The sequence below is a fragment of the Thalassophryne amazonica genome, chromosome 12 (genome assembly GCF_902500255.1).
Source record: "Thalassophryne amazonica chromosome 12, fThaAma1.1, whole genome shotgun sequence".
NCBI classification, from domain to species: Eukaryota; Metazoa; Chordata; class Actinopteri; order Batrachoidiformes; family Batrachoididae; genus Thalassophryne; species Thalassophryne amazonica.
Window position 1 is genome coordinate 22,428,869 of NC_047114.1, and position 23,230 is coordinate 22,452,098.

A 23,230-nucleotide genomic window follows, 5' to 3' on the forward strand; every position below is an offset into this window, starting at 1 on the left:
CAATCAACACATCAAACTGCTTTGATCAGGAAAAAGACAATCAGGAGAGACAGATTTCAAGCTGTCAATCATGAACAGACTGTCCCAGAGACAACAATAAGTGGACTCTGTTTATATCAACACAATACAACCAGAGTTATCAATCAATTAGTTCACCAATCATTATGACATTGCCGGAGTTATTGATTGATCAGTTCAGTTATCAACACGACACAGCTGGGGTTATCAATCCAACAGTTCTCTGATCAGTTATCAACTGATCAGTTTTTATTCAGAGCGTGCACGGAGAGAAGAGGAGGGGCTAGTCACAGTCAGGTCAGACAGACAGGAAGTGGGCGGGGCCTCTCAGTGTGCTGTGCACAGCTTTGTGGTTGAATATGAACTCGTTAAAAAAAGAAAAAGCAACATGTGGCGTCAGTGTTGATTTTGTTTCTGCCACAAATAAATCAAAGTGTGAAAACACTGAATTTATTTTCAACGTGTCCATTTGGAGAAGTCGTGCACGTGACACACGTGGATCAGACGCGCCTTCATGTTGAACTCTGCTTCACTGTCAGTAGGACTTGAATGAGTGATGTCACAGAGGGTGGTTTCTATGGAAACAGATGGATCAAAGTACAAACAGACTTACACTTCCTCAGACCTGGTCTCAGTCATCGGACTCCACCAGGATCCACCCTGAAAGGAGGAGGGGGCGGAGCAACACATGGGCTTTAATCATGGAAACATCAACATGACATTGATCTCATCCACACACTTTAGTTCTTCTCTTCTAACACACTCATCACTCCAAATGGATCATTGATTATTGATCACCTCTAACTGTGCTGATCAGCAGGAAACAACAACTTTTGGCTTTTTCAAGTTTGAAGATTCTGGTGAAAATCTGTTCAAGTGGATTTAATCCTTTAAATCAGGGTCACGAACCCTGCTCCTGGAGGTCACCTGAATGACGTCCACATTGATTTCAGCCAATCAGCAGTCAGTATTGGTGAAAGATCCCTTCGTAAGATGGCGGCGTCCATGAGTTCACAGATGGACCAGATCAGATTTTCTTCTGATCTCTGGGACTAAAACAGAACACCTTCTGCTCTCTTTGGGATCAGATGATATCAGGGTCGTCCAGTCCACAGTCCATGTCTCCATGGAAACGTGTGAAAGAATAGAAGATCTTCTGTGTGTCTTTTTCTCAGAGTTGATATTTTGTCATCTTTTTGGTTTCTTTTTGTTAAACACGCGGCTGCGCTGGTGTGACGCTCATTTTGTCTCTGAGTCCCAAAAGTCTCAGAATCTTTGTGGAATGTTTCAAATCTAATTTCCAGGTTTCATCATGTTTGACTTTTCTTTTTGTGATCTGTGACTCTGGAGGGAAAAGTTTCAAACTGCACTTGTTTAGAATTCAATCTTGGATCCTGAACTCACAGCGACAATAAGAACACAAAACTGAAATGTTCAAATCCTGAAAAATGTCCATTTATCATTTAGGGGACAAAGAAAAACCAGATCAGTACTGGTTCAAGATCCAACATCCACTGGAGTTTTATCTTTTTTTAAACAGAGAAACTACAGGATCAATTTCTGATTGATAAACTAAATATTTGAATTATCTGATTTACTGTGTGTTGGTTTGATTCTGGTCCTGATCAGAATTATTGGCTCCCCACACAATTTAAAATATGTTCATAAATCAATATCAATCAATAAATTTTCACTCATCAGAATCTTTTACAAAACTGAACAACAACAAAACAAAATGTTTTCAGTCAAATAAAAAAACATTAAATATTTATTTGGACATTTTCATTGACAGACTGAAGAATTTATAGAAAATCATCACTTTTACAGCCAGTTTTCTTCAGACAAGTCAGAGGATGAACACATGAACATCTTCTCGAACTTCATTTCCATCAATCATTCAGCAACACAAAGAATATAAATACAAGAAAACAGATCAAATCAGGGCTCCGGTCTCCCATGTGCCTTCTGACAAACCAGCTGAAATTCTTCTCTTTACTTTTTTATTTCTTCTCTGTTTTAGCGTTAAGTTGAATCACTGCTGATGTCACAGAAAAATGTTCATGTGTTCATCTGTTCCAAAGAAAACTGGCTGTGAAAATGATTTAATCAGCTAATCAATCAGCTAATCAATCAGCTGTGGCTGCAGCAGGTCCACATGGAGAACATGCAGGACAGCAGGGACCTCATGGACAAAGCGTGTGTACACACAAAAACATGGCATATGTCCGTCTCCATGGCAATGTTCAGATGGATCAAAAGTGAAATGATTGTGGTAATGTGCGGTGCGTCACACAAAAATTCTGTCTGGTGTTCAGCTACTACAGCTACTGTTCCACTGCTGAAAACAAGAAGTCATCAGAGTGATGTGAACAACAGAGAAACACTGATGAGCAATTAACACACCCACGTGTTTGCAATTATGTGGTGGACATAAAAACATGTGGAAAATGACACCAACAATCACTGCATTAACGTTGTTAGAGGATTTTACAAGTGGTGCAATCACACGTGAGCGTGTATTCAGGGAACATGAGGATTTACTGGCAAATGACAATAATTGGCTCATCAGCTGATTTCGATTACCAAGGACAGACTGGAGTTATGTGCAGAACTGCGGCCGGCCCAGAGTGCAATACTGCGAGGAGCCAGGGGTTGTCTGTGCCCACACAGGTGCTGACTTTTTTTTTTTTTCCTGATTCTCTCCCTCAGCCCCAACCAGTCCCAGCAGAAGACTGCCCCTCCCTGAGCCTGGTTCTGCTGGAGGTTTCTTCCTGTTAAAAGGGAGTTTTTCCTTCCCACTGTTGCCAAGTGCTTGCTCACAGGGGTCGTTTTGACCGTTGGAGTTTCTCCATAATTATTGTATGGCTTTGCCTTACATTATAAAGCACCTTGGGGCAACTGTTTGTTGTGATTTGGTGCTATATAAATAAAATTTATTTAATTTGATTTGACCACACAGGGACATTCCAGCGGGAACTGGTCGATCAGTCAGGAGTGTGCCAGTCAACCTTGAGCTGAGCCATGCCAGCTGTGTGGAGCACAATCATCTGAATGTCATCCAGGTACATCACAATCCAACATTAAAGTGCAATTTGCAGCAAGAGCCAGTTTCCCAAATTTGAGCAGAGCTACTGACTGCACACATGTTGCTATAAAGAAGCCATCACATGATGAATATGTTTTTGTTAATAAGAAACATTTTCATTTCATCAGTGTTCACATCATATGTGATGCACAGATGCATTGGGTCGGGGTGGGAACAGACTAGAAGCTGACACACATTGTTCTGAACGAAAACCAGTGTGGGCACATCTGGGCATGTGAGCATTCAAACATGTTATTTGTTGTTATGATCAATGTGTTTCTTTTTTCTTGATGGTGAGACTGGAGCAGCAGAGCTTCTTATCTGATTGTCTCCCAATGTTCAGTACTTGTCAATATACGAGGTCTATTAGATAAGAAACTGGCAGTTTTATAAAAAAAAAAAAAACTATATGGATTTGAATCACGTGTGATTACGTCAGCAAAGCTTGAACCCTCGAGCGTATGCGTTTCACGCGTGTCGGTGATGTCATTCGCCTTTGGGCAGGCTTTGAGTGAGGAGTGGTCCAGCCCTCTCGGCTGAAATCCTTTGTCTGGGACGCTGCTGGAGACGGTGCGCTTTGCTTTATCAAACTTTTTTCAGGACCTGTGAGGGATATCCGAGTGGACACTATTCGAGAAATTCAGCTGGTTTTCGATGAAAAGTTTAACGGATGATGAGAGATTGTGTGAGTTTCTTTCGCTTTAAGGACAGCTCACAAAGCGGATCGGCGCGGCGCGGTCGGAGGTGGCGTCCGTCTGGCTGTTTTGTTGACCCAGGATGTCGTGAGAGAACAGAGAACTGTCAGAAGAAGTCGGGATCTGGAGTTTATTCGGACATTCCACTGTTAAAGGAGATTTTGTAATGAAAGAACATGCGGGCAGTTTCGCCGAGTCGGTTCGGTGACGACACGACAAATCCGTCCGCACCGCGACAGGAAAAACACCTCCGTGTTGAAAACCATTTGTAAAATTCAGGCGGCTTTTGATGGCTTTCAACAAGTATTTGAGAAATTGTTTAACAGCTGGGCATGTTCCAACTTGTCCGTTAAGGTTTCCAACGGAGGTGTTTTTCCTGTCGCGACCCCCCGCGGTCGGGTCCGGCCCGACATGCGACTCTGCCCGCACGTTCTTTCATTACAAAATCTCCTTTAACAGTGGAATGTCCGGATAAACTCCTCATGCCGACCTCTCCTGAGAGTTCTCTGTTCTCTGACGACTTACTGGGTGAACAGAGCCTGAAATGTGGAAGTTTTCAGCTTGAAACAGCGAGACGACGACGCCTCAGAGCGCAGATCAGGTCAGGTGTCGTGGGCTGTCCTTAAAGGGACACTAACAGACCAAAATCTCTCATCAGCCGTTAAAATTTTCACCGAAAACCAGCTGAATTTATCAAATGGTGTCCACTCAGTTGTGCCTTACAGTTTTTGAAAAAAATTTGATCAAACAAAGCAGCAGTCTCTGAGCCATTCCTAAACAATGAAAAAAACGACGAGAGGGTGGGCGACTCCTCACTCAAAGACTGCCCACAGGCGAATGACGTAACCGACAGGCGTGAAAAAAACTCTTGCATGCCCACGAGGGTTCAAGCATGTCTGATGTAATCACACGTGATTCAAATCCATATGGTTTTTGAAAAAAATAATAAGGTCGGATACTTTTCTAATAGACCTCATACACACGTGTAAAGGTGTGAATGTCACACACTGTCGACAGCGACACACTTCACCTTTTTAACTTCAGTGTGTGTGTGTGTGTGTGTGTGCTGTTCTGAGCTGACAGTGTTTACACACACACACACACACACACACACACACACACACACACACACACACACACACACACACACACACACACACACACACACACACACACACTCCCATGAACATTTTACCAGTTTCATGATTATTCTGTTTATCAGGTTCCAAATAAATTATTCCTGCATGTCTTCATGTCATTTCCATCATCTGTAGCTCACACACTTTCTTGTCTGTGTTCATGTTGTCTGGTGTGACGTTGTGGCGAATCCCAGCTCCAGGGCCTATTTACATGTATTTGCATATTTAAATAGGGGCGTGGCCAGAGCAGAGTTTGGTGCGTCTGCATGTGCACTCAATTCCACGTTCAGTGAGCTGTACTAATGGAACGTGCATGGATCCATGAGGATGTTCACTTTGATACATCTGAATATTTTTACACCAGTTTCTGGGTTTTAGCGTACGACGTTTCAGTCAGAAATCCACTCAAGTCGTTGTACATGAGGCCCCAGGTGATCTCCAGGATCTGAAACATGTGACTCTGAACAGACTGACAGTGAAAATGATCGACTGTTCTTGTTTGTCTTTGCACTATAATGTGTGAACGACTAACAAATGATTTCCTCAAACACGTGAGCAGAACATATACACATGTATGTTCAGGGACAGATCTAGATGACTTTGGGGGGGGGGGGGTGTAACTAGGGAGGTACAGGGGCATGACCACATAACATTTTTGCATTTAGGGTGCATTTTCCTGATTTCTCAGACACTTCAAACATGTATTTTGGACATTTGGAGCAGGTAATTGTAATAATTTTATTAACCTCCAGGTGGTCAACAGGAGGAGTGACTCTCCTCTTGTGGGTCAGACTGTGTTCACTCTGTCTTGTGTTGGACAGGAATTGTTTTTTGAGTGGCACAAATAATTTGTGTCGCACCTTATTGTTTTAATAAATAGTTGAACAAAAACTCCAGAAGAATTTTATCTGCATTTTATTGTAAATAGTTGTATATAACTTTGTTGTTTGCTATTTGTGTACATTTTTAAAATTTACAATTTATATTTGCATCGTGTTATAAAAATGGTGTTTGAGGTCAGCTCGGTGTGTCAGGTCCACATGAACCAGTGGGACTAAATGTCTCCACATGGAGCTCCTCCATCAGACCAAGTCCATACCTGAAAGAGTCCAGAGTCCAGCGTGGAGCCTCCAGTCCAGCAGGCAGCAGCTTGACTGAGTCTCCTGGATGGTTGTAGCTCAGGTCCAGCTCTCTCAGATGGGAGGGGTTGGAGGTCAGAGCTGAGGCCAGAGAAGCACAGCCTTCATGTGTGATCAGACAGCCTGACAGCCTGCAGACACATAAACCAGCAGACACAATGTGAGGACAGTGTCAGGACGTCCCCACTTTGCAGCAGCATGGACACACTGATGTCTGCTGCAGGATGAGCTCATTACTGTGGTTACAAACACTGATATCCATCAACACTCACACAACATGACAGGGAGCAAAGCTGCAGCTTCACTCTGATTTATGGAGCTGCTGCACACATTGATGAGTCCTGACCTGAGAGTCTCCAGGTGACAGTGTGGACTCTCCAGTCCAGCAGACAGCAGCTTCACTCCTGAATCCTGCAGATCGTTGTTACTCAGGTCCAGGTCTCTCAGACTGGAGGACTGAGCGCTGAGAATTGAAGACAGAACTTCACAGCTTCTCTCTGACAGATCACACAAACTCAACCTGAAGACAAAAATCAAAAAGAAACAGACTTGTGTTGTCATGCAAAGGTTCCAGTTTGTTCTACACCTCAGACAGGATCCATAAACCAGCTTTGGACACTGAGTCACACCTGAAAGTGTTTTTATTCAGTCAAACATGATTATTAACTGGACCAGCAGGAGACCTGGACGATGCCTGGTTAGACAGAAAACACATGAACTGTCTTTGATTAAAGACATCAACAGCATTAAAGACTGAGTGAGATTAAAGACAACTTTAATCCTTCTCAGTGCACTTTGATATGACTGATCAATACTTTCACTGATTTAACATTAGGAGCTAATGTTTGCTAAAAATTTGGACATGTGGACACAAAGAAAGGTCTCTGTCCATACTTCACAGCAAGTCATGATTCAGGAGCACGAAATATACATTAATCTATTGGTTCATAATTTTGTGACAAAAAGCACCTTGTTTTCGTCACGGCAGCACAAATTCATTCTCATTCATTCCGTGATGGCTGCACAAAATTCACAGTCAAGGAGGGGGGGGGGGGGGGGTGTCAGGGTGGTTATGGTTGGGGGTAGGAGTTGGGTTAGTAATAGTGAGTTAAAAAAAAAAAACCCTGTCACGAAGATGGGATATTTTGTGGCAAGGAGCATAAAAAAAGTGAGACTGGGCTGATATGTGACATATTATAGTTGGTCACTCCCACATACACACACCTGACTTTTATACATCAGATATATTTATCTGTTAACAGTAATGTGTTATTGAATAAGGTCAGATAAACTTTTTTGATCCCTGAAGGGAAATTAATCCTCTGCATTTAACCTGTTCTAATCACATCAGACACATTAGAGGAGCGTGCAGCTGCAAAGCAGTACCCAAGAACCAAGTCCCAACCTCCACGCGCAGGAAATGAAGCAAACCCAGAAGCTGAAAATTTTGCCTTGATTGGTCACTTGAGGCTGACTCCTAAAAGGAGTTACTTTCCACAGAAGCCCATGTTTAAATGTCCAACTTTAGAGCAGAAATAAACATGTTTACAGCCTGGAACAACAGTCCTGGGGCCTGTACTACGAAGCAGGGTTAACTTACTCAGATGTAACCCAGGGTCAACCTCTTAAACCGGGGTTGACAAAACCTGGTTTCCTCAAGTGGTGTTAATCGGTACTACGACGCTGAATAAGATGTTGATTTGTTGAACCTGTGTTAACCTAACTGGAGTTTGTGCGCCTTCACCATTTTTTCAATGATGGCACGGTCACCTTACTTTACCGGAGAAGAATGCACGATTATTATGTGGAGCTACGTGGAATTTAAATTAACGTCCCTTACCAAAAAATAGTACTGATAAGTATATAAAAAGTAAACTCGAAGTATACTTGAAACATACTTGCATATGCTACTTTTTGGTAAGGGGTTAAGGGGGGAATCGAACACATCGTCTGCCAATAAAGCAAGACAGGCTTGTTGGCAACGTATTTCTGATCAGGTAAATGCGTAATTGTTCTCCAAATCTGTTACAGATGATTAACCTGTGGAATGTCTGATATGTGTAAAATAATGACCTTCTTTCATTAACTACGCCCAGATGCAACACGATTCAGAAGTGGGCGTAGGCCTACTAATAAATGTTAGGTTAATTTAATGTTTCCTAAATAGGCTACCTTGACTGTATGATTGCTATTCCTAATCCTGTCAATATTTCAGATGTAATAGCAGTGCCAAACGCACCTGGCAGCAGGTGAAGATGAAATATAAAAACATCCTTCAAAACGGTAGGTTTATATTCATAGCTTGATAAGCCCCACTTCGCCTAGTTAATGGACATGCATTAGAACTATTTTGATATTAGTAATTACCCGCAATTGCATGAAACCCTTCTTTGATTTGCACTGCGGATAAATGGCCAGGGAAAACGACAAATGCATCCAACAGTTTAGATAGAGCAAGGACTACCTTGCGAATCATACGACATACAGTATTCTTGCTCAGATGTTCAGCATCAATCAATCAATCAATCAATCAATTTTTTTTTATATCGCGCCAAATCACAACAAACAGTTGCCCCAAGGCGCTTTATATTGTAAGGCAAGGCCATACAATAATTATGTAAAACCCCAACGGTCAAAAACGACCCCCTGTGAGCAAGCACTTGGCTACAGTGGGAAGGAAAAACTCCCTTTTAACAGGAAGAAACCTCCAGCAGAACCAGGCTCAGGGAGGGGCAGTCTTCTGCTGGGACTGGTTGGGGCTGAGGGAGAGAACCAGGAAAAAGACATGCTGTGGAGGGGAGCAGAGATCGATCACTAATGATTAAATGCAGAGTGGTGCATACAGAGCAAAAAGAGAAAGAAACAGTGCATCATGGGAACCCCCCAGCAGTCTACGTCTATAGCAGCATAACTAAGGGATGGTTCAGGGTCACCTGATCCAGCCCTAACTATAAGCTTTAGCAAAAAGGAAAGTTTTAAGCCTAATCTTAAAAGTAGAGAGGGTGTCTGTCTCCCTGATCTGAATTGGGAGCTGGTTCCACAGGAGAGGAGCCTGAAAGCTGAAGGCTCTGCCTCCCATTCTACTCTTACAAACCGATGGAATACATAAAGTGTCCACTGGCAAAATAGGCACAAGGTACATTATCTGCTCGATCGTCGGGGCATTGCTACACTGTAAAAAATGACTTGTTTTTACAGGAAAACGCTGGCAACTGTGATTACCGGGGAATTCCTGTAAAACATACAGCAGCACAGTAGATAACATTACAGACATACATAATACATAAAAAAAAAAAATTAAACCCGGAACACCATCATCATTTTTATCAAAAGAAGACAGTTTTTGTCTATATTATACAATGTGGCAAACTCCATGGAAGAACGAGCCAGAGCTTTTGTCTTCATGCATCCTGCCAGCTGCTGTAAAGAAACAACATTTATTTTTCACACATAACAACACGAACGTTGACTGAAGACATCAAACACTTTCACTTTTCACTCTCAGGGGCCTAAACACTGCATAAAGACAACCATGGGTGTTAGATGGGTGGAGCTTTCCTAGTGTGTCACAGGTCACATGACTCACAAGAGGATCAGCAAATAGGTATCCAGAAACTAAAAACACACTGAACAGAACATTTTAAAGTTCAGAGTTTATATAGAGACACACAAGCTAGAAAAAAATAAAAATAAAATACACATCAATTTACCGAGCCCTGGAAGGGTCATTGCAAAATGTTTTGCATGTGAAGAGAACGTGCGCACATTTTGTTATATCGTGTGCACATTTTATTATACTGTGCGCATGTTTTGTTATATTGTGCACACATTTGTTATATTGTGCGCATGTTTTGTTATATTGTGTGCACATTTTATTATATTGTGCGCACGTTGTTATATTGTGTGCACGTTTTATTATATTGTGCACACGTTTTGTTATATTGTGTGCACGTTTTATTATATTGTGCACACGTTTTGTTATATTGTGTGCACGTTTTATTATATTGTGTGCACACGTTTTGTTATATTGTGCACACGTTTTGTTATATTGTGCTCACATTTTGTTATATTGTGCGCACGTTTTGTTATATTGTGTGCACGTTTTATTATATTGTGCACACGTTTTGTTATATTGTGTGCACGTTTTGTTATATTGTGTGCACGTTTTATTATATTGTGTGCACGTTTTATTATATTGTGTGCACGTTTTGTTATATTGTGCACACGTTTTGTTACATTGTGCACACATTTTGTTACATTGTATGGCCTTGCCTTACAATATAAAGCGCCTTTGTTGGGGAAGTGTCGTGACACGGACCCACAACAGGGGGCGTTAATGAAGGGACAATGGAATAGCCAAAAAGTAACAATTTAATGTTGTGAAGGTGCACAACGTGATACAGACAGATACAAATATGTGTTATATCAATCCAACAAAAGGTGACGTGTGGCAGGTTCGAAGATAGGAGACGTCCGGTAAGAGAGAAGCCGGACCTCACACAACCCTCACCACCAACGGACCTGAAGAACACCGGAGCCGCCAAGCCCTGCGCCCCAGGTGGCCACTGTCTTCAGCAGTCACGATCCGTGGCCACAGCGCTGACTGCAAAGAAAGCGCTGCTCGCCAGATTTCATCCTGAGTTTGGGTGGAGGAAACCTGCGAGAGCAGGACAGTCAGGATGGAGCAGCAAGTAGCATGGACCAGGTGATGGAGTGGAAGATCTTGTGGCCAGAGTTGTGGAAGGTGGAGCCACACTGGATAAAATTGCTGATTCAGTCAGTCTGTGACGTCCTCCCCAGTGTGCCACATTGTAGTGTCGCTTCTTCTGATACATTGATTAGCTCCTTACACCGGTTATGTGCATGGTCAGTGTTTTCTTGTCCATTTTTTGGGAGCATTACAGTGCCACATTAAGGCCTGGAATATGTATAGAAGGACTTTGGTGATAGGAATTTAACAACTTAAACAGAAAATACAATCACATGTTGAAGCCTGAAATGAGTCCACCCACCACTTTAATCATATCTTAGATCTTGTTCTGAGTTATGGTATGGAAATTGAAGACTTAACAGTATTCCCTGAAAACTCCCTTCTGTCTGATCATTTCTTAATAACATTTACATTTACTCTGATGGACTACCCAGCAGTGGGGAATAAGTTTCATTACACTAGAAGTCTTTCAGAAAGCACTGTAACTAGGTTTAAGGATATGATTCCTTCTTTATGTTCTCTAATGCCATATACCAACACAGTGCAGAGTAGCTACCTAAACTCTGTAAGTGAGATAGAGTATCTCATCAGTAGTTTTACATCCTCATTGAAGACAACTTTGGATGCTGTAGCTCCTCTGAAAAAGAGAGCTTTAAATCAGAAGTGCCTGACTCCGTGGTATAACTCACAAACTCGCAGCTTAAAGCAGATAACCCGTAAGTTGGAGAGGAAATGGCGTCTCACTAATTTAGAAGATCTTCACTTAGCCTGGAAAAAGAGTCTGTTGCTCTATAAAAAAGCCCTCCGTAAAGCTAGGACATCTTACTACTCATCACTAATCGAAGAAAATAAGAACAACCCCAGGTTTCTTTTCAGCACTGTAGCCAGGCTGACAAAGAGTCAGAGCTCTATTGAGCCGAGTATTCCTTTAACTTTAACTAGTAATGACTTCATGACTTTCTTTGCTAATAAAATTTTAACTATTAGAGAAAAAATTACTCATAACATCCCAAAGACGTATCGTTATCTTTGGCTGCTTTCAGTGATGCCAGTATTTGGTTAGACTCTTTCTCTCAGATTGTTCTGTCTGAGTTATTTTCATTAGTTACTTCATCCAAACCATCAACATGTCTATTAGACCCCATTCCTACCAGGCTGCTCAAGGAAGCCCTACCATTATTTAATGCTTCGATCTTAAATATGATCAATCTATCTTTATTAGTTGGCTAAGTACCACAGGCTTTTAAGGTGGCAGTAATTAAACCATTACTTAAAAGCCATCACTTGACCCAGCTATCTTAGCTTATTATAGGCCAATCTCCAACCTTCTTTTTCTCTCAAAAATTCTTGAAAGGGTAGTTGTAAAACAGCTAACTGATCATCTGCAGAGGAATGGTCTATTTGAAGAGTTTCAGTCAGGTTTTAGAATTCATCATAGTACAGAAACAGCATTAGTGAAGGTTACAAATGATCTTCTTATGGCCTCAGACAGTGGACTCATCTCTGTGCTTGTTCTATTAGACCTCAGGGCGGCTTTTGATACTGTTGACCATAAAATTTTATTACAGAGATTAGAGCATGCCATAGGTATTAAAGGCACTGCGCTGCGGTGGTTTGAATTATATTTATCTAATAGATTACAATTTGTTCATGTAAATGGGGAATCTTCTTCACAGACTAAGGTTAATTATGGAGTTATGGAGTTCCACAAGGTTCTGTGCTAGGACCAATTTTTTTCACTTTATACATGCTTCCCTTAGGCAGTATTATTAGACGGCATTGCTTAAATTTTCATTGTTACGCAGATGATACCCAGCTTTATCTATCCATGAAGCCAGAGGACACACACCAATTAGCTAAACTGCAGGATTGTCTTACAGACATAAAGACATGGATGACCTCTAATTTCCTGCTTTTAAACTCAGATAAAACTGAAGTTATTGTACTTGGCCCCACAAATCTTAGAAACATGGTGTCTAACCAGATCCTTACTCTGGTTGGCATTACCCTGACCTCTAGTAATACTGTGAGAAATCTTGGAGTCATTTTTGATCAGGATATGTCAGTCAATGCGCATATTAAACAAATATGTAGGACTGCTTTTTTGCATTTACGCAATATCTCTAAAATTAGAAAGGTCTTGTCTCAGAGTGATGCTGAATAACTAATTCATGCATTTATTTCCTCTAGGCTGGACTATTGTAATTCATTATTATCAGGTTGTCCTAAAAGTTCCCTGAAAAGCCTTCAGTTAATTCAAAATGCTGCAGCTAGAGTACTAACGGGGACTAGAATGAGAGACTTGTAGTTCCTAGGGTTTGTAAGAGTAGAATGGGAGGCAGAGCCTTCAGCTTTCAGGCTCCTCTCCTGTGGAACCAGCTCCCAATTCAGATCAGGGAGACAGACACCCTCTCTACTTTTAAGATTAGGCTTAAAACTTTCCTTTTTGCTAAAGTTTATATTTAGGGCTGGATCAGGTGACCCTGAACCATCCCTTAGTTATGCTGCTATAGACTTAGACTGCTGGGGTTTCCCATGATGCACTGAGTGTTTCTTTCTCTTTTTGCTCTGTATGCACCACTCTGCATTTAATCATTAGTGATTGAGCTCTGTTCCCCTCCACAGCATGTCTTTTTCCTGGTTCTCTCCCTCAGCCCCAACCAGTCCCAGCAGAGGACTGCCCCTCCCTGAGCCTGGTTCTGCTGGAGGTTTCTTCCTGTTAAAAGGGAGTTTTTCCTTCCCACTGTCGCCAAGTGCTTGCTCACAGGGGGTCGTTTTGACTGTTGGGGTTTTTACGTAATTATTGTATGGCCTTGCCTTACAATATAAAGCGCCTTGGGGCAACTGTTTGTTGTGATTTGGCGCTATATAAATAAAATTGATTTGATTTTGATTTGATTTATATTGTGCACACATTTTATTATATTGTGCGCACGTTTTGTTATATTGTGTGCACGTTTTATTATATGCATGACATGCATCAAGCAGTGCGCACCTGCCCATTTCTGGCGTACGCCTGACGTGATCTTGATAAATGCAGCGGGTGGAAACGATCGTAATTATAATAAACACGCCCATAAATATTCAGACTCCGCTTCAGACACACCCTCATTTTACGACACTGAAGCCGGAAAGACAGCAATGAAAAAGAACTCCACCAATCACGACGCGTGCCAATAGAGCGTCAAAAGCGGTCGTCGTATTAATTGTTTTGTAGTATATAATCAATAAAGTGTTACAGTGGTCCCTCATTAATCACTGGAGTTACGTTCTAAAAAATAGCCTGAAATACGCGAAACCGCGACGTAGTCAGCGTTATTTTTTACAAATATTATAGACGTTTCAAAGCTGTAAAACCCCTCACTACACAGTTTATACACTTTCTCAATCAGGCATGAACATTTTCTCACTTTTCTCTCGTGTGTAAACACTCTCAAAGTTCAAACCTTAGTAGGAAAATAATACCAAACTGTTTTCAGGTCCAAACATTTGTTTGAGAAATAAAAATAGAAGTGCTTGCTCAAAATAGAACGTTTTCCTTTAAATAATTATGATGGCATTTACAACTAACGAATTAATTTTAACGATCAACGAACGAGGTCGGACACATAAGAAATTATTAATAATGACTCACCAGTATTTCACAGATCGGGCCTCTGCGTCCTGACGCTGCGCCTTTTTCCACTCACATCTCGCTGCAGCAGGTGTTTGTTTCCGTGTGACAAACACAGTTATGAGTAGTTGTTGGCGCTCTTTTCTCTTCTGGGCGACAAGATTCTTATAAACAGATACACAGAACACTGTAAAAAAAAAAAAGGCATGCAAAATTGGACTAAAACTCTGCGAGACTCCGAGGCCACGACAGGTGAACGGCGTTATAGCGAGGGACCACTGTATTCTCTTTTCACATGTCAATAATTCTTGACATGTGGATATTTGCTCGCTCAATTAATAAGACATGCCTAATCTGTTAGATTTCTTTATTTTTTAAATGTATTTCTGTATTTATTTTATTGTGACAACCGAATGGAGACGACAAAACCTGGCTGCAGCACGGACGAATTAAGGGAATGACGGAACTACAGTTGTTATTATCAATTTCATAGTCTAAAACGATCACACCATATGAAGTTAAGCTCAGCGCTGCTCTGGCTCCAGGCTCGAAGTCTGGAGAAAAAGGCGAGCAGCGCTTTCTTTGCAGTCAGCGCTGTGACCACGGATCATGCTCCATAACTCCATTGTATTGATTATTATGTAGTATAATCAGGAAAGTGTTATTTATGTAACATATGCATTGATTTGTATGATGGCACTGTTTATCATGTTGATCATCTTCATTTTTATGTGGATTCCAGCGCTGGTTCATTTTGGTGTATAATTTACGCCACCTCTCGACCTGGTGTATATTTTCAGCGCAGCGTACGCCAACGACCACATTGATAAATGCCAAGTGGCGCAGCCGTTTTGGCGTACACCCCATATACGCTCAAATATCGCCGTACGCAACGTTGATACATGAGGCCCATTGTGTGCACAAACGTGCATTCAATATTGTTGTGACACATAAATGTTGGCTATTAGCCAACAAACCAGCAGACAGTGTCATACATTTCCCCATTATAAATAGATCTGGTCAGAGTGTATCATCATGGTTTGGGCGCACAAGGACATACAGAGAACTCCAGCTGCCCAGCATGACATCATCTGGACTTTAAGCACATTAAAAAGGATGCTGAGGGCGAAGCGTCTCCCCGTCGTGAGGATAACAATTTATGTCATATCATTTTGAATGCAAAGAAAACGTGCGCACGTTTTATTATAATTTGAGGGCTCAATTAAAGTAAAACGTGCGCATGAATTATCATGGCCATTAAAACGTGCGCACAAATTATCACGGCCAGGAAAACGTGCGCACATTTTATTAATTTGTGATCACATTTTATTAAATCGTGGGCTCAATTAAAGGAAAACATGTGCACAAATTATCATGGTCAGAAAAAAAATATCACTTTAAGTGACCTCTCCCGGGTTCCGTATCAATTTGAGTCCACAAATAACAAAAACAGAAAAACAGAACAAAGTCACATTCAACATTCAGTCCAGGAAAAGTTGGGACCTTAAGTCTACTGATCCAAAACATTTCTCTGAGGATTTTAAATTGGTCTCCTCCTCCAGGAGGTTTTAGGATCACCTCTAGGTGATGGATGAAATCCACCCAAACTCAGGATGAAATCTGAGTTTGGGTGGAGGAAACCTGCGAGAGCAGGACAGTCAGGATGGAGCAGCAAGTAGCATGGACCAGGTGATGGAGTGGAAGATCTTGTGGCCAGAGTTGTGGAAGGTGGAGCCACACTGGATAAAATTCCTGATTCAGTCAGTCTGTGACGTCCTCCCCAGTGTGCCACATTGTAGTGTCGCTTCTTCTGATACATTGATTAGCTCCTTACACCGGTTATGTGCATGCTCAGTGTTTTCTTGTCCATTTTTTGGGAGCATTACAGTGCCACATTAAGGCCTGGAATATGTATAGAAGGACTTTGGTGATAGGAATTTAACAACTTAAACAGAAAATACAATCACATGTTGAAGCCTGAAGAACTTTACAGGGAAATTCAAAGAAAACAGCAGACACACAAAAAACAGGAGCAACATCTGAGGGACCACAGAACTTTACAAATATATGAGGTCTGTTAGAAAAGAAACCAACCTTTTTATTTTTTTCAAAAACTATACGGATTTGAATCACGTGCAATTACATCAGCCAAGCTTGAACCCTTGTGTGCATGCATGAGTTTTTTCACGCCTGTCGGTTGCATCATTCGCCTGTGGGCAGGCTTTGAGTGAGCACTGGTCCACCCCTCCCGTCGGAATTCCTTTGTCTGACAACTTGCTGAGAGACTGCAGCTTTGCTTGATCAAAATTTTTTTCAGAAACTGTGAGGCACATCCAATGGACACCATTCGAAATATGCGGACGGTTTTTGGTGAAAATTTTATGGGCTGATGAGTGATTATGGAGTGTTACTATCGCTTAGGACAGCCCACGGCCGCACGGCTCGCCGCGCCCCGAGCCGCTGTCGTCAGCCTGTTTCAAGCTGAAAACTTCCAAATTTAAGGCTCTGTTGATGCAGGACGTTGTGAGAGAGCTGAGAAGTTTCAGAAGAGGTCGGGATCAGCAGTTTATCTGGACATTCCACTGTTAAAGGAGATTTTGTAATGAAAGACGTGCGGACAGATTCGCGCGTCGGCACGCAGCCGCTCATGGCTCGGCACCACAGAGAAACACCTCCATGTTGGAAGCCTTACAGGACAAGTTGGAACATGCCCAGGTGTTAAACAATTTCTCGGATACTCACTCGACTGAAAACCATCGAATGCCGCCTGAATCTTACGAATGGTTTCCAACACGGAGGTGTTTTTCTGTGCCGCCGCGCGATGAGCGGCTGTATGCCGACGCGCGAATCTGTCCGCACGTCTTTCATTACAAAATCTCCTTTAACAGTGGAATGTCCGGATAAACTGCTGATCCCGACCTCTTCTGAAACTTCTCTGCTCTCTCACGACGTCCTGGGTCAACAGAGCATTAAATTTGGAAGTTTTCAGCTCAAAACAGGCTGACGACGGCGGCTCGGGGCGCGGCGCGCCATGTGGCACCGTGGGCCATCCTTAAAGCGACAGTAACACTCCTTAATATCTCATCAGCCCATAAAACTTTCATTGAAAACCATCTGAATTTCTCAAATGGTGTCCACTTGGATGTGCCTCACAGTTTCTGAAAAAATTTTGATCAAGCAAAGCAGCAGTCTCTGAGCTATTCCTAAACAATGAAAGAAAAGACGAGAGGGCTGGACCAGTGCTCACTCAAAGCCTGCCCACAGGTGAAGGACACAACCGACAGGCGTGAAAAAACTCATGCATGCACACAAGGGTTCAAGCTTGGCTGATGTAATTGCACGTGATTCAAATCCGTATAGTTTTTGAAAAAAATAAAAAGGTTGGTTTCTTTTCTAACAGACCTCGTACATCAGGAGCTGTTAAACAACATCTGACATTCCAGAATAGAACAGTAGGGAGTGAGATGGAGGAATAAGATTTCTGGAGTGAGTTCAATGAGGAGGTAGAGAGAGAATCTAAGAAAGAAGAGTGGAGATTGGAGCAGACTTCAATGGGATGATACAGAACAGAGTGATGAGGAAGTTGTGGGTCGATATGATATCAAGGAGGAAGGTGGACGACATTCTATGGAGGAGATTCAAACTAAAAGAGATTGTTAGGTGGTGACAGGACACGGAGTGGAGGTTTGTAGGATGAGTTTGCAGAAAGAGAAAGAGAAAGAGAGAGCTGAACCAAGGAACAGAAAGTCGAAGTGCCCGTCTCACCTCTTGGCACTGGATGAAGGTAATGTGATTATAGACAACGGGAAAAGTCCTGCAGATGTGGTGAGGGAGACAGACAGGAAGGTGCTGGATGTAACATCTGGCCACTGGAGGGGAGACGAGGAGACTGGGAGGAGGAATGAAGGTGTTCAGGAAAGTATACGGAGAAAAGAGGTTGGAGAAAAGAACTGAGATCATTGGAGAGGAGAAGAAAGTGGACAGGAGACAGGAGGAGGTGGTGTAACGTGAAAAGAAAAGAGACAAAAACTAAAGAAAGGACACATTGAACTGTGGATGAAGAAAGAGAAAAGTACTTGTTCTGATTGGACACAGAACTGGAAAGGATGTACAGTAGGTAAGTAATAAAGGTTGTTGATGTTAAAGTGCTGACAAGTGAGGAGAGGGTGTTGAGAAGGTGGAGTGAGAAATCTGAGGATCTGATGAAGACTCAGGACAGGTCTGCAGACACTACCTTGTTCAAGGGCAGTGGGAGGAGCCTGAAACTAATGAACATAATTTAATGTCAGGAATAAACTCACAGAAACGGAGAGAACATGTAAACTCCACACAGAATGGACCTGAACTTTAGTGGTAGCTGAACCTAAGACCTTATTGCTGTGAGCATGTGATACCCGCTGCACCACCCTGACATGTTTCCAACAGAGACTGAAATCCTTTAGTTCTGGTTCAGACGACATATCTGAGTGTTGATGTGAAACTGAATCTGATGAAACAGTTTAGAATTCAGAGAAACATTTTGAAACATTTGAAGCAGAAACTAAATCCTGACCTGAGAGTGTCCAGGTGACAGTGTGGACTCTCCAGTCCAGCAGACAGCAGCTTCACTCCTGAATCCTTCAGCTGGTTGTTACTCAGGTCCAGTTCTGTCAGACTGGAGGACTGAGAGTTGAGAACTGAAGACAGAACTTCACAGCTTCTCTCTGACAGATTACAGCCAGATAACCTGCAGAGATGATTAAAAACAAGAAAGAGTTTCATATTATAAATTAAGTTAGTGTTCAAATATCAAAGTGTTTCTGTCCTTACAAAGCTTTTTTAGATGCTTTGATCACTGGCAGCAGCATCAGAAGAGCCTAATGTGAAGCAGAGTATTTCTTCAGGTCAAACACATCCAGATGTTGATCTGATGACAGTAAGATGAAGATCAGAGCTGATAAATGAGAAGGAGAGAGACGTTCTGAGCTCAGGAACTGTTGGATCTGATCCACTAGAGAACGATCCTTCAGTTCATTCAGACAGTGGATCAGATTGATGTTTCTCTCTGCAGACAGATTCTCATCGAGCTTCTTCTTGATGTACTTGACTGTTTCCTCATTGGTCTCTGAGATTCTGTCTGTCTGTGTCATCAGGCCTCGTAAGAGAGTCTGATTGGTCTGCAGGGAAAGACCCGAAGGAAGCGCAGGAACAAGTCCAGGTGTCCATTTGGACTCTTTAAGGCCTCGTCCACAGCACTCTGATGGAGACGTCTTAGTTCAGGTTTTTCTTTCAATATGTTAATCTTTCTGGATGTAGTTTGTTCTTCTGACAGCAGATTGACTCCAGACTGGATGAAGGTCAGATGGACATAAAGAGCAGCCAGAAACTCCTGAACACTCAGATGGATGAAGCAGAAGACCTTGACCTGGTAGAGTCCTCTCTCCTCTTTAAAGATCTGTGTGAAGACTCCTGAGTACACTGAGGCTGCTCTGATATCGATGCCACACTCTGTCAGGTCCTCTTCATAGAAGATCAGGTTCCCTTTCTGCAGCTGCTCAAAAGCCAGTTTTCCCAGAGACTCAATCATCTTCCTGTTCTCTGGATTCCACAGTGGATCTGTCTCAGCTCCTCCATCATACTTGACCTTCTTCACTTTGGACTGAATGACCAGGAAGTAGATGTACATCTCAGTCAGGGTCTCTGGCAGCTCTGGTGTGTCTCTGGAGTCCAATACGTCCTCCAGGACTGTAGCAGTGATCCAGCAGAAGACTGGGATGTGACACATGATGTGGAGGCTTCGTGATGTCTTCATGTGGGAGATAATTCTTCTGGACTGCTCCTCATCTCTGAATCTCTTCCTGAAGTAGTCCTCCTTCTGAGGGTCATTGAAGCCTCTGACCTCTGTCACCATGTCCACACACTCAGGAGGGATCTGATTGGCTGCTGCAGGTCGTGTGGTGATCCAGAGGTGAGCAGAGGGAAACAGGTTCCTCCTGATGAGGTTTGTCACCAGATCATCCACTGAACTCGACTCTGTGACATCAGTCAGGATGACATTGCTGTGGAAGTCCAGCGGGAGGCGACACTCATCCAGACCGTCCAAGATGATCAAGACCTGGAAGTGTTGGAAGCTGCAGATTCCTGCTTCTTTGATTTCAGCAAAGAAGTGATGAACAAGTTCCACCAAGCTGAACTTCTTCTCTTTCAGCACATTCAGCTCTCTGAAAGTGAATGGAAATATGAAGTGGACGTCCTGGTTGGTTCGTCCTTCAGCCCAGTCCAGAGTCAACTTCTGTGTTAAGACTGTTTTCCCGATGCCGGCCACGCCCTTTGTCAGCACTGTTCTGATTGGTGGCTGTGTCAGCTGAGACTTTAAAGATGTCTTCACATGTGATTGTTCTTTGTTGTGTGTCTGTTTTCCTGGATGCTGCTTCAATCTGTCTGACCTCATGTTCCTTGTTGACCTCTGAAGCCCCGCCCTCTGTGATGTAGAGCTCTGTGTAGATCTCCTTCAGAAGAGTCGTCTTTCCTGCTTTAGAGATCCCCTCAAACACACGTTCAAACTTCTGCTTCATGTTAGATTTGTATTTACGAGGACAAACTTCAGCACGAGTTCCTGAAAGAACAAACAGCACAGATCAGTTCCTGAATGATGACATCACTTCCTGTTTTCCTGATAGAATTCACACATGAATATATTTCAAATGGACAAACATCACATGTCATTTAGTGTCTGTGTTAAATGTGGACAGAAGTCCTCTTACTGCTCTGCAGACAGTCAGCCAGCTCATCATAATTCATTGACCTCATCAAGGTCAATGTGAGGTCCAGGAAAACCAGTCTGCTGCTCCTCTGCTCCTCATTCTCACTCTGACTCTCCAAGTATTCTCCATCATCTGTCAGGAGAACCTTCTGGATGCTCTTCAGCTCATTTTTAACAAACATCAACATGTTCTCCTCGAAATTCTGCAGCAGAATATAAACATGGATGAAGAAACTCATCACTTTTTTACAAGTGAGGATTTTGTCTCCACATCATGCTATTTTTTATTCTGTGAGTTTCTCTCGATTTTGTTCCTAAAATCCATTTCAGTTAAAAACAGACTGAAAAGTTAAATCCTTTAAATCGTTTTTATGAAACAACAACATCAGAATTTATCAAAATTAACCACAAATAATTCAAATCATCACTTTCAACAACAGTAAACCCATGAATGATGTACTCAAGAATATAAATGAGAGAATAAACATCATCAAAGTGTTTATTTCTGCAGCATGAAGACATTATGAACAAACTGTCCAATGATAATATCTGATTGAAGTCAACAGACCAGAAACATGTGGTTCAGGTGTGTTTGATGCTGCTGAGCAGATGGAACCCTGAGAACCTCTGAGCTCTGCTGCTTCACTCTGTGGACCAATCAGAAAAGTTTACTCACATTATGTCTGAACACAAACAGCTTCAAGTTCACATCAACCTGCATCATTATTCAGAACACTCAAAGTGGTTTTCATGGTCGTCTTCTTGGTCCTGCTGATCCCACTGAGAGTCAAACAGTCGCACTGATTGTCCGTCCACACAGGACCAAAACACTGACTTTCTGGACTTGTTGGAAAAGATGAATGAATTTTCCAGGCAACAATTCCCTTCCACAGGTTTGGCAGGACGGCCCACCGTGCCAAAAATAGTGAGCGCTCCTTCATCAACATGGCAAAATTAAAAGCTTTTGCTTTGTGCTTTTAGCCTGAAAATTCAGATTAATCAACCATGTTTCTCATGGTATCATTAAGACTTTAATGAAACTAATACTCTTAGTAGTACAGTTTACAGAGATATATATATATATTTTTTTATTTTGACATGCTGAATTCAAATTGACAATAGAAATGGGTGATTGGCTACTTACACGTGCAAAAGAGAGAGAGTTAGGGTTAGGTGCTCAGAATAGAGGATAATATGAGGACTCCAATCAGTACTTCTAATGCGGCCTATTAAACATGGGGTTAAAATTGTCTCATTAATATTTGTAAATGTACGCAGGGTGATCTACAAATAATCATTGATTTCCAAATGTGTTCAGATATCCACAAATGCAAATTTCATATTTGTAACTTTGCAAATAATGTTGTATTTGCAAATATAAAACTTAATTTGTAAAAAACAAAAATACATTTGTAAAACGGGAAATTGTATTTGTGAATTGAGTTTCAGCATTTCATCGCTTTCCTCTGCAACGTAATTTTGAGACGCACACAGATCCACAAATGCCGACTGATTCACAAATACACACTCACGCCACTGGATATCCACTAGATGGCAGTGTGGTTCCATTCATTGATGTGGCAAACTGAAACTATATATAGATATATACTATAAATAGAAATCGATGGTAAAACAAAGGACAATGAACACAGAGACGTCATACAACAGAAAAACTCACAGAGGTGTCAAGGAACAAACAACAAACTGGGAATGAGAGGTGACAAAGAATCATTTGGCAAACTCAAAGCAGAACGGTGCAGCACTTAATGTAACACAAATAAACAGACAAGCAACATTTGTGAAATGTAACAGGTGTAGGGGAGACCAGGAAACAATACACACCTACAAAAACACAGAAACTGACAAACACAAAGTGATACAAACCTCAAAAAGAGCCCTGGGTGTGAGTAGAACATCTAATAATTCTAATAATAATAATCTAATAATAATCTAGTAATTCTCTTCTCCCTCCCTCCTTATCTTTCCTGCTTCTGTGGCGTGTTGTCTGTGAGGCTGCCAGCTTTGCTCTTCTGGAAACGGCAAAAATGGATCTGTTAAGTGGTCTCTGAACGCAATTGACACTATTTT

At 42.0% G+C, this 23,230-nt stretch overlaps 1 pseudogene; it reads right to left on the reverse strand.

The window, feature by feature from the left end:
• Positions 1-450: 450 nt before the first annotated feature.
• On the reverse strand, positions 451-21,105 carry LOC117521170 (annotated as a pseudogene).
• Between the last annotated feature and the right edge of the window lie 2,125 nt (positions 21,106-23,230).